The sequence below is a fragment of the Pararge aegeria genome, chromosome 13 (assembly GCF_905163445.1).
Source record: "Pararge aegeria chromosome 13, ilParAegt1.1, whole genome shotgun sequence".
Lineage (NCBI taxonomy): Eukaryota > Metazoa > Arthropoda > Insecta > Lepidoptera > Nymphalidae > Pararge > Pararge aegeria.
This window is the reverse complement of record NC_053192.1, coordinates 12224375-12236884: the sequence shown is the minus strand read 5'-3', so window position 1 is coordinate 12236884 and position 12510 is coordinate 12224375.

Genomic DNA, 12510 nt, shown 5'->3' with positions numbered 1-12510 from the left:
TTTGAATAAATATTAAAAAAAAAAATACAATTTCACTAAAAAGTCTACAACACCTTCATGAAAAAGTCTAATAAGATATATAGTAAATCATGTAATTTGACTGATTAACGCGGATGTGAGATACGTTTACTTGTACACTATAAACCAGCGAGCTTCTCGCAAACAACGCTCTCGTTAGTAAAAACATTTAAGACCGGGGGCCACAGGAAATGTATTGATTAAATCTTACAAAGCTACTATAAATATTTAAACGTTTACTTGTTCGACTTTACAAATGTTAATTAAGCTGTAGGAAGTGGGTTCGCGAGCTATTTGCGTTAGTTCGATTCATTTTAGATTGCAGTTTGAGGTTAAGTTCCTAAACAAATACTTACGTTCTACGTATATGAGTAGGTACTAGGCTTATATTACACGTAGCTGCTGCATACACAAAGACTACATTGGTTTTCACAGCTCATATTATAATATAGGGTATGCACAGGGTATGGTATAAAAACTTAAGGTTAGGTTTTTTAACTCTTACAAAGCCTACCCTTAAGTTTATATAACTCGTACTGTAGATTTTCTTCTTTTTATATCATCTGCATACCCTGTGCATACCCTCTATGCACGCCACTGAATATAGGCAGCGACAACCAAATAAATCTGTCTGTTGTAATGATAAAATTATTTCAAACATATAAAATCGATAGACTTCGATAGACTATTTATTACTGCGTATAGACTGGACTGGTTTTTCTGCTTTGCAGTAGGATTTAACCACAGAATTAAGAACATACAGAAACCGTGTACACGACTAATATTGAAGCATCAAAAACCACTCCACTTTAATATGGTTTCTCGAACAAACGGCTAATAAATTCATACCATTCAGCAGTTGAAAGTAATTATTTTACCTCTAATGTTCTAAAAGTTCACCATAAAATGGGAAAATGGAAAAAAGTCTGTGTGCTAGCGACATTCCGCGGGTGTAATGTGAAACGTGCGCGGGGCGTTTTCACTGTTTTTGGACACAATGCACTGCATAAAATAATAGCCCACTGGAGATTCTGTATGATCTTAATTGAAAGGATTTAACTAAATACAACGAGCGGTCCTTCACCTATTGGTAGGTATTTTGGTATAACCCCTCTAACAAGGTAATGTCGTATAAATTTGATTAATGATCATTAGTAAAGATAGCTGTAACTAACGGTTACAAAAAAACCCACAAACGCGCACGAAGACGCGGGCAATAGATAGTTACATCACACGGAAGGTTTACATTACATAATGAAACTGTGAGAAGACTTAAAAGGACAAACCTTTCGTTTTGGTGAATAGTAAATAGTGAATGAAGCGGTGATAGCCTAGTCACAGAGGAAAAACGGGACAAAGGCAAAGCTTCATACAAGCGCGCTACAATAGGTACACTACTACAAGCTTCAGGCGCGTGTGTGCGTGAGCACAGGCGCTACGTCGCGTACGGAGAGAAATCGGTTTATGCCGGCTCGGCCTGTGCTCAAGCTCAGGGGCTGCCATAAACATCGCGCGTCGTGTTTTCATTAAATTTAATGTAAATGATAATCCCTATCCCCATCCCTACTAATAAAATGTGAATGTAAGTTTGTTTGTTACGCTTTCACGCAAAAACTAATAAACCGATCATCATGAAACTTTGTACACATATTTCTAAAGTTATTAAAATTAATATAGGATGCTTTTAATCCTGAAATTAAGCTCAGTTCTTTTGGGAGAGGGGTAGAAGGTGTTTGATGATTTTACACCATAACGCCGTCAAATGATAACCGATTTAAATTGTACTTTAGAGGTTATAATTTCTGTTTAATTTTGCCCAAATTTCGTGTAGATCTGATGAATGTGATTGGAGATAGAGGACACAACTCCCCAGCGGACGGCAGCAAACCCGTCATTTAAGGCTTAGCTATCCTAAATACTAAAAGTGCGTAGAATTACACCTAAAACGAATGCCACATGTCTTTTGAAAAACAAAAACAAACGCAGGCGAAGTTGCGGGCAACAGCTAGTAATTTAATAATTTAAATAGGGTTTTTTATTACTTACTTGAATTTTTTATTAATGATCTGCAATTTAATTAGACTTATTATAAACTGTAAATATTTATTAATATAGTGTACGCATTAAAAAATCCAGATTAAAATTTTATAGGTAATATTAAATGAGTAAGTATGTACCTAAATGTAAAAATACCTTAATGTTTCAATAAATATATATTTTACATCTTGTATTTTCTCGCTATTGAAGTGAAAAGTTGTATGTATCACGCGATAGCAAAGTTTTTTGTTTGGAATGCCTCACTAGACACAGGATTCTAATTTACCTAATTCTTCCTAACTGTTTAACCAATAATTGTTTACTAAATGGTATCCTCCTGTGCCAACCCTACCAATATAGGTATAAATTTTGCTCTCTTCTTAGAAGCTTTGACTCTGTTCCGTTTCTCCTCTGTGGCCTAGTGGTTAGGACTTCGGCTTCACTTTCTCACCTCTAACTTTTCTAAGTTATGTGCGTTTTAGTCAATTAAAAATTATATAACTTGCTTCAACGGTGAAGGATAACATCGTAAGGAATGTATATACGTTCTTTGTTGTATCTTTTAAAAATTTATTATATTAGTTATTAGTAGTATGTATTTAAGTGTGTAAATTTATGTATTGTTAATTGTAATTGCGATTTCCCGTCTCTCATGTATTATTGTCTACTATCGTTAAGGTTACCTGGCAGAGATCACTTTAAGTGATAAGGTCGCCTTTTGCTTTTAATTTTATTTTAAGTATATTTGTAATTTCTCCTTTACTACGCAATAAAGATGTTTAAATAAAAAATAAATATGTAATATGTGTAACATAATATTCTCAAAGGAGTAGGGAGTCCACCAATCCGCATGGGCCAGCATGAACTACGGCCTAAGCCCTTCTAATTGTGGGAGAAGACCCAAGCCCTGTGGGTCGGTAATGGGTCGATACTATGATGATGATGATAAACAGTGAATCGTGTTTCTGTAGTAATAGCTGCGTTATCCAACATGAACAAAGTGAAATTATTATTGATGTCAAACATCTATAGGCGGAGGGTAAACCTGACTATTTGCGTGGCGATACAGGCCGTGTCGGCGCATCGCCACGATATATGATGGAATAATATATGAACGACACGTAGAATTATGCGATTTCAAACACATTTTTAAATTTTTAATAAAAGTGCAATATTTATGTAATAAATAGTCATTATTTTATGGAACAAATTTGTAATACTTTATATTTTCATTATGCCATATCTGGTTCCTGTCGTGATCTTTTATTTTATGGATATAACTATTGTGCATTTAAATTTCGATATTTCACATCTGCCAGGCGTCTTATGACGGCTCACACTTTTTTATCATCATAGACAAAGATGCGTTATTGAACAATCTCTTTGTAATAAATATGATTTTAGAAGTTTAGGTTAAAATAAAATATGGCTAGATTGTAGTACTACCAAGTACCCAGCCTATTCGTACTTTGTATTACGAGAAAAAAGTTACAAACTTTTCGGGGTGGCCCTTTCGTAACATTTTGCGTATAACGACAACATAATCGGTACGAAGCAAAGTCAATATTATCGTATGTAATGACCGCCTAGGGCTAAGTGCGAACCTAAGCTAACAAACATATAAAGCAAGTTGCAAATTAAGCTGAAGAGCTGTGTAGTTCTAAACTGTAAGGTCAGCAGATTATTGCTTTATAAAGTAGACCTTTCTGAGTTACGACCCAACGACACGAATAAAGTGGTGATACCGATTGAGTTCAATCCATGGTATGTACCTCTGCAACTATTCGGAGTGTTTCTAGCAGTTAGATATCACCTGCTTTAGCGTAAGAAAACGTCGTGAGAAAACCTGCATACATTCATAATGCCTTCATGTTCCTTATAATATCCTAAAACATGTGTGCGTGTGAGTTTGTCCATCATTGCTACAAAAAAAGTACCTAATGTTTCTCTTTATAATATTAGTGTAGATTTTTTTTTTATAAAAACACATCCTTTACATTAAATAATTAGGATAAATAGTTTGATATTTTTTGACGATGATCCTTAGTTTAAACTTCGTCGTTGCATAAAGAATGCGGTGCGCAGACGGTACAATACGTATAAACACGTCTTACTCACAAAAATCTGAAATTCAGGTATCTACATACCTAATTACAGTATATGCCACCACTTGCAATACATTGTACAGGTAAATTAAATAAAATAAATATACTACGACAATACACACATCGCCATCTAACCCCAAAGTAAGCGTAGCTTGTGTTATGGGTACTAAGATGACTGATGAATATTTTTTATTTTGTATGAATAATATACATAAATACAAGCATTTTCTAGTTGTGGAATTCGAACCCACGGCTTTGGACTCAGAAAGCAGGGTCGCTGCCCACTGCGCCAATCGGCCGTCAAATTTTATACCTTCTTACGTAATATGGATTTTAATGCCTTCTTGTAAGTAAAAAAAAAATATCTGACATAATTTCCACCTCCTTAACTATACACATGAACTACCATTAATGTATAATTAATAAGCAATTATTTCTCAGTATATTAAAGGCGTGCTCGCGATACAGGTTTCTTACAAAGTTGAAATTGCATTTTGTCACGTGAAATCAGGAAACGCCGCAAGCATGACATGCTCTTGAATAACAAAACATAATTGAATTTTGGTTTTTATACATTTATTTTCATACTAGCTTCTGCCCGCGACTCCGTCTGCGTGGTCTTAAGAATTGTCTCTAAAGTTTCGTTTGTTAACAATTTTTAATCCAACCACGGAACTATTTGATAGATTGGTATTGAAAGTACCTACATGTCCTTGCATAGCGTAGGTGAAATGCATACAAAATTTCAAAGCTGTCTGCCCGCTGCTTAGCTCGTAAACAATTTTCAATTTTCCCTCGGGAACTACTTAAGGAATCGGGATAAAAGCTAGCCTATGTTCTTTTCCATGTCAAAAGCTACATGCATGTCAAATTTCATTCAAATCCGTTCTGCCGTTTTTGTGTGATTGAGTAACAAACATCCGCACTTTCTCATTGATAATATTAATAGGATTATGTTATAATTCTATTCTGTTACTTATTATTTAACTAATATTCATACAAAACTAAAAAGAAAATTTGCAACAAAAATAACGTAACCTATGTACAAAAACAAAACTAAATAAAATCTAAAGCGTAGCGAGGCATGGTGAGTTTATTTCATCGTTTCTATACTAACATTAAATAATGGGTTATAAAAGCCTTCAAGCATAGCTCGGAGAACCGATGGACGTTGGTAAACGCAGCTATCTCCAACGAGGTGAACAGACGAACATCAGGCGAATCGCTGGGAGCCGCGGTCCAGAACCGTGATTTGTGGAACTCCCCTACAAAAGACCTATGTCAATCAGTGGACGTGAATTGATTGAATTGTTGATGATGATAAAGCCTTAAATATATAGGTGTATGTAGCGATCTCCACATTACAGAACTAGATGGCGCCACAAAAATCCTGCATCGCACTAGCGAAGTGTTCACGAAGAATGCCTATATATACAAGTTCCAAAAATGAATGTTCGCCCGGAGGCACCCTCGGGTCGACGTCTCTCACTCTCCCCCCCGATGTCGTCGAGCCCTGGGGCTCTTCTCATGGCGAGCTTTCGCGCTCGCCCCACTCCCCCGGTGACGCCGTAGCAACCCCTCAGGTGGTTATCGGCAAGTGTCCTTCCGAAAAAGCAAAAAAAAAAAAAAAAAGAATGTTCGCCCTCGGTCTCCGAGCACGATCCGTGTGATCGTTTCGGAGGAAGATCATCCTATTTTTACGGTCGAGCGTATTATCATAGCTCCCGTACATCTATATTATTTATTTATTCACTACATGTGTGCCCCTGACTGTAATCTCACCTGGTGGTAGGTAAGTGATGATGCAGTATAAGATGGCCAAGGGCTAAAGGGTTATATTCAACACATACATCTCTTAGCTTATCCACTAGGATATCACCGCAGAGTGATAAAGTAAAACATAACAAAATTCCATACGAAAAATATAACATAGCTTAAGATACAACAACTTGGACCAATTCTGCCTTTTTGTTGAGCTGAGAGAACGATTTGTGTTCATTTAATATGAATACAAACTTTTGAAATGTCAATTGATAGAAAAACCTTTTACAACCAACTAAAACTCAACTTAGTTGGGCTCTAACTTTTAATGGAAGGGTATGTTTAAAATATTATCTATTTTCAGCTACATGGTAAAATGTTATCTATTTTCAATACATTGTGTTGAATTATTTAATGCTTTATCAAAATAAACTATCTACTGAATGTCTTTCAAACTTTACTGTGAAGATAAGATAATAATAAGCAATATTATAAATGCAAAAGTGAGTCTGTCCATTTGTTTGTTACCTACGTAAGGTTCAACCGTTTCACCGATTTTGATTAAATTTCGAAACACATTTAGCTTTTTATTTTAGTCCCATGAAAACGAGGGATTCGCCGAAGTAATTATTAACCCCCCCCCCCCCCCCACACCCCACACCCAACGCAAGGGTTTAAGCCGTAGTCCACCACGCTAGCCCAGTGCGGATTGGTAGACTTGTGGACTTTAAGAACAATTAGTTAAGTATATTTTATTAAAGACCTATGACTCTAGTTGTGTGAACATGTTCGCCTATGTCACGCTCTTAAGTGTAAAATTATAATTTGCATATAACTTTTGAAAGCACATCATAGTTACCACATACGTGTTGGAGGAAGCCAAGTATTTGTAAGCGAGATGATTTATGAACCACATTATGAGCTGTTCAGGCGTAGCGTGGTATATAGTATGCAATTTCAACGTAACCTTACAATAAAGTAAAATTGTTAGCGCCCTCATAGCTCTTATAAATTAAACAATAAAGGTGAAATTGCAATGATAATGGCCACCCGTAGTTGTACTCGATCTACAGAACCAGAAACTGACCACAAGCCAGCGTGGAGATAGTCGTTATTACTCAAAGTCATGTATTGAAAGTAAACAATGGGGAAAACGAGCTGCTTCATATAGTCCCGCAACGCCGTTAGTCATAATGCAACTCTATTTTAAAAGTCAGAACTTTCTTCGATCACCTATTTCTAACCTAACATATATATATTTACGCTGTGGAATGAATTGCCGAGAGATATAAGACAGTCACAGACAGTAAACATTTTTAAAAATCGCTTCACAGAATTTTATTTTTCTAATATTTTTTAATGTATGTATGTATTTTTGTATGTTTCTATATATATATCTAGATAGGTATATTATTTAATTAACGTACTTATAATTAGTAAAGTGTATGTAAATTATTTTATCACTAGTTTATTAACCTGTAGCAGTATTCCGTGTTCTCTTACTTGATTATTCTATAAAGGGTTGTCCGGTGGAGATCGCTTAAAGCGATGCCTTTGCGCATTTTTTTTTTGTTATTTCTTATTTTCTCTTTCAATTTGTGCAATAAAGACTTCATGTATATATATATATATCTAATATGTGACAAAAGTTAAGCACTTTCTATCCCTACTGTTACTCTGATCGCTTTTAAATCACCTTTGAGTGTAACAATCTGTAGCAACTTTAGGTGAAAAAATGAATAGCCTAACTGCGTTGATAGCTTCGGCTTCCCTTTCTGAGATACCGAGCTCAATCCCCGGCACGCACCTCTTGGTTATCGAAGTGCGTTTTGAGCAATTTAATATTACTTGCTTCAACAGTGAAGAAACCTGCATGCCTGAAAGTTCTTCATAATTTGATGTAAAGTCCACCAATCAGTAATTGACCTGAAAGGAGACCTACTTTAAAGAAGGCTGTTAATGGATTTATAATGAAGAGGATAATGAATCATGTTTGGTCCATTTATGAACACAACATGAACATTTAAAAAAAAGTTATGTATAGTTGTATTATGCTCTAAAATTTCGCGCGCTCTAGTTTCTTAATAATATGATTGCTCAGCACCAAAAAATTGACATATTTAATATAAGTTTAGCTAAGTTCCTAAATTATATTCAGACAAATGGACTAATATTTTTGTAATGTACATCTGTAACTGACTTAGTATACGTTTTGGCTAGCTGTAAGTATACTAAAGCATCGGAATGACATCCCTCCTCCCCTACGCAAACAAGTAACGTCTACAAATAGAGTTAAAAAATTCTTTAAATTATTGTACATAAAATCTCAATAACCACCAGTAAATAAAAAAATAAATAAATAAAAAAATAACAAAATATTACTTTTCCCACCTTTTAGTACTTTTATACAATTTTATATAATTTTTCCTTTATTTCACATTAAAGACATCACATTACATTTAATTTTTGATTTTAGTTTTTTCTTTTTTTAGTTTTTCATGTTTATTAATTTCATAATTTTTGATTTTGTTTATTATTTACCTCTTTGATGATTTTGTATTTCTGGATGTATATAAGTTTGTTTTAATGAAAAATATCTTTTGTTTGTTTATATATTATATTCTATGTTATTGTTCTTTTTATGATTATTTTGTTATTGTTTAGTCGCGAGGATTCAGTGACGACGAAGATAATGGGGCTGGCTGAAAACCAGTGCTGCGCGTTTTAGTTTGCAGCTATACTGAGCCAGCTCCTTTGTCACACATTTTTTTTGAAATTTTTATACTTTAACAATTTTTTTATTTCACAAATGTAACATTTTACACAAATGTGTGACAATAAATACGATTTTTCTTTCTTTCTTTCTTTCTTTCTTTAAAGATATACATAAACAAATAAAATACATAAAATAATTAAAAAAAAAACCTGCAGTTCAAGCGCGAATTCTCAGTTTCTTCGGGCACGTTTCTAGGCGTAATGACGTGTTCATTGAGCGTCTTGTGATTCATGGGAAATTAGAAGGTACCAGAGCACGCGGTAGATCAACGATGAGATGGACGGAACAAGTGAAGGCCGCGATCGAGGCTCCTCCACATGAATGCGCAGGAAAGGCAACCGTTAGAGAAGAGTGGCGACGGATTGTAAAGCGAGCCAATACACCCAGATGACGACCCCGAACGGTTTGTCAAGACTGTAACGACTAAGAACAATATAAAAACCGTTATGATATGAAACATTATGTACGCCAAAAAATTCACGCTAAGCAACACTCGTAGCGAATTAATACCCTCTGAAAATGCAGAAACATTGCGAAAAGTTCCCGGACATTTGTCGGTTAGCCTAATTAAGAAGTTAGGCTGCATCGTTACCAGCGAGTTAGCAGAGTTCGATAGTGTAACTCGCTGATTGTCGTCTAAATAGTGAGACGCAAGCGTATTTTAAGTGTTTAACTAAATTAAACTTAGCAGTGTAACTTTAGATTATGTTCAACGTTTTCAGTAATCAACATCATCATCATCATCATCATCATCATCATCATCATCATCTCCACCATCATCATCATCATCATCACCATCATCATCACCATCATCATCATCATCATCATCATCATCATCATCATCATCATCATCAACCCATTACCGGCCCACTACAGGGCACGGATCTCCTCTCAGAATGAGAAGGGTTTAGGCCGTAGTCTACAAAGCTGGCCAAGTGCGGATTGGTAGAATTCACACGCCGTTGAGATCATTATGGAGAACTCCCAGGCATGCAGGTTTCCCCACAATGTTTTCCTTCATTGTTAAAAGTAAGTGATATTAAAATTGCTTAAATTAAAATGCACTTAACTCCAAAAAGTGAGTGGTGCGACTCGGGGCTCAAACTTTGTCTCAATGAAAAGAAAGCCGAAGCCTAGGCTATCACCGTTTCAATAATTCTTCAGTAATTCATCTTTATTCATTTCACTTCTATGTCCATCGAAGGACACGCAGAGTCCGAAAAAGGAAAGTCCCACGTAACCAGTCCGTTTACCCCAAAAGAGTAGTGGGCGTCAGGCATTTTTTCCTTAAAAAATTTGTAGAAAATATTTATTTCATGCTTTTTAGTTGTACAACAAAGTCGGTTCTTTTTTGCAAACCTACTCAGGTTAGGGTAGGTTTGCAATCATACTAAGTAATAATAGCAGAATGTCAACTGTTCCTAACCTTCTACATAAATTCAAAATTACAACCTCACTAGTCGCCCCTACGATTTATCCTCTAACAAGGTCCCCTCGATTTCTCTGCTGTACCTTCATCAAACCCTAATTTCCTTAACATGATCACTTTTGAAATATTTTCTTTCCAACAAAAAAAAGGCAAAGTTATCCAGGAACAAACATAAAAAAAAGTAACAAGTCCGTTAAAAAAAAGCATAATGAATTACTGTCAGATGACCTAATTAAAAAGCTGGGCAGCATCGCTACCGATTGAAATTCAGTTAACGATGGAATTTCTTGATTGCCGAGCCTTGTTCTGGCGTTGACGTTTTCATTAAAAAAAAACTATAAAACATTTAAGACTACAGAAATAACTACAAAGTGAACACACAGTCCCCAGACTCTGCATTTCCAATCCATTCTGAATTTTTATTAAGATACATTTATAATAGTGCTAAATGCAAAGAATAACGTGCAAAAAATTCACACATTTTTTTTTAATTTATTAACTTTACTACAAATCTAAAAAAACGGTTTACAAAAGGCGGAGTTAATGCTGAAGCATTTTCTACGAGCCAACATTCTGATGTGCCAGAAAAACAAGTGAGGGATTGGCCTAATATACCTACATCTAAATACGAGTATATACACACTTTATAGACATATGTATATTCAAACGTTTACACATAAAACAGTGTTAAGAGCAAAAGTGCAGAACCTTGGAATATTACCCTGAAATTTTCTTTTGCATTAGTTGCAACAATTAAAAAGTTCCCTCATTAAGAAGGATCGTTACTGAAATTCCGTTAGAGACTGTCATACACTCATTGCAGAAAATTTGACAAAATTCTAGTATGAATATAGAATTTGGTATGATTATAAAATAAGCTAACTATTTAGTAAAAGTCAGAAATATGAAATTTATAACGTACTGAACAACACAGCATTGGTAAATTACTAACCTAACTTTTTCTTATCTCAGTGTGTTGTCAGCAACATAGGCGAAAGAAATGTGAAATGTGAAAAAAACAGTGTCCTACAAGACACCATTGGTGACGGTTTAGACGATGGCTGTTTACAAATCTTAATTCATTGAAATTGCAGCAAACGTTGCGAAAAGTTGGATGTCCTAATTAAGAAGTTTGGTTGTAGCGTCACTACTAGATACTTTGCGACCATTAAGAAAGTTTGTTAGTGAAACTAGCAGACCCTAGTTCATGACTGTCGTTGAAAGTGAGATGCTAGTATCCTTTAAGGGCCCCAATTAGGTTGAAAAGATTCTTCTCTTCAACCTAATTGGGCGTGTTTAGTAATAAGGAAATTTAAAATAGGAAACAAGGGCGTTAAAGTTTTTTCAGACGCAAAAACATTATTGACAAAAAATTATCCTAAGAGTCGTCTTGCGATCTCTCCTGATGGTAATCACTAAATATTATTAGATTACATCATTGCTGACTCCTACAAGCAAAGGTGTTTATTTATAAGGCGCATTTTAGCAGTTGAAATTCGTTTATCGTGATATCATTTCGTCATTGCATTAAAAAAACTTAAACAATTCAATTTGTAAATTTCTTGTCTCTACAAATTTAACTGCAAATGCATAAACGTAGTTTTGTTCAAAATGCATTAGTGAAATTCTGTCAACAACTCGCAACTTTTATTGTTGACAACGACACAAGCGGAAGTATAAAATTACATTTTACATTTTCAGATTAATCAAGAATGCAGGCTTCTTGTGAAAAGTTCTGAGATCGTCGGTTGCCCTAATTAAGAAGTTGGGTTGCATCGTCACTACGCTGAGAAAGTTCGTTAGTGAAATTTGCAGACCCTACTTCATGATTGTCGTTGAAAGTGAGATGCGAGTGTCCATTATGTGCCTGAATTAGTTTGAGCTACATAACTAAAGATTTTAAACTAAGATTTTCGCGGTCAATGAACATTTCTTAAATATAGTTCAACGGATACACACCACGATAATATTTTGGGATTTGTCGATATTTCGACCCAGTTGCATGGATCGTGGTCACGACGGGACTGCGGAGATACGAGATGTCACGTTGTATGTCACGGGCAGAATCTGACTACCCGCTTTCGTGTTATTTCGTGAAAACGAAAGCGAGTAGTCCCAAAATAATATCGTGGTATCTGTCCGTTGAACTATATTTAAGAAATGAGCTTCATAAATTGCCAAGTTTAGTCGAAGCCTAAAGATTTCTAGGATTCGTCGAGTTCAGTATAAATAAACTATATGTTAGATTTGTAAAAATCCAAGTAAACAATTGAACATATTAAATAATTAAAATTGCTAGGTAAGTTATACATGATTGCCACTTCAGATTACTTGCAAGTAAGTAAGGATAACGAATGCCCCCGTTATTATTGGTAGTATATCTG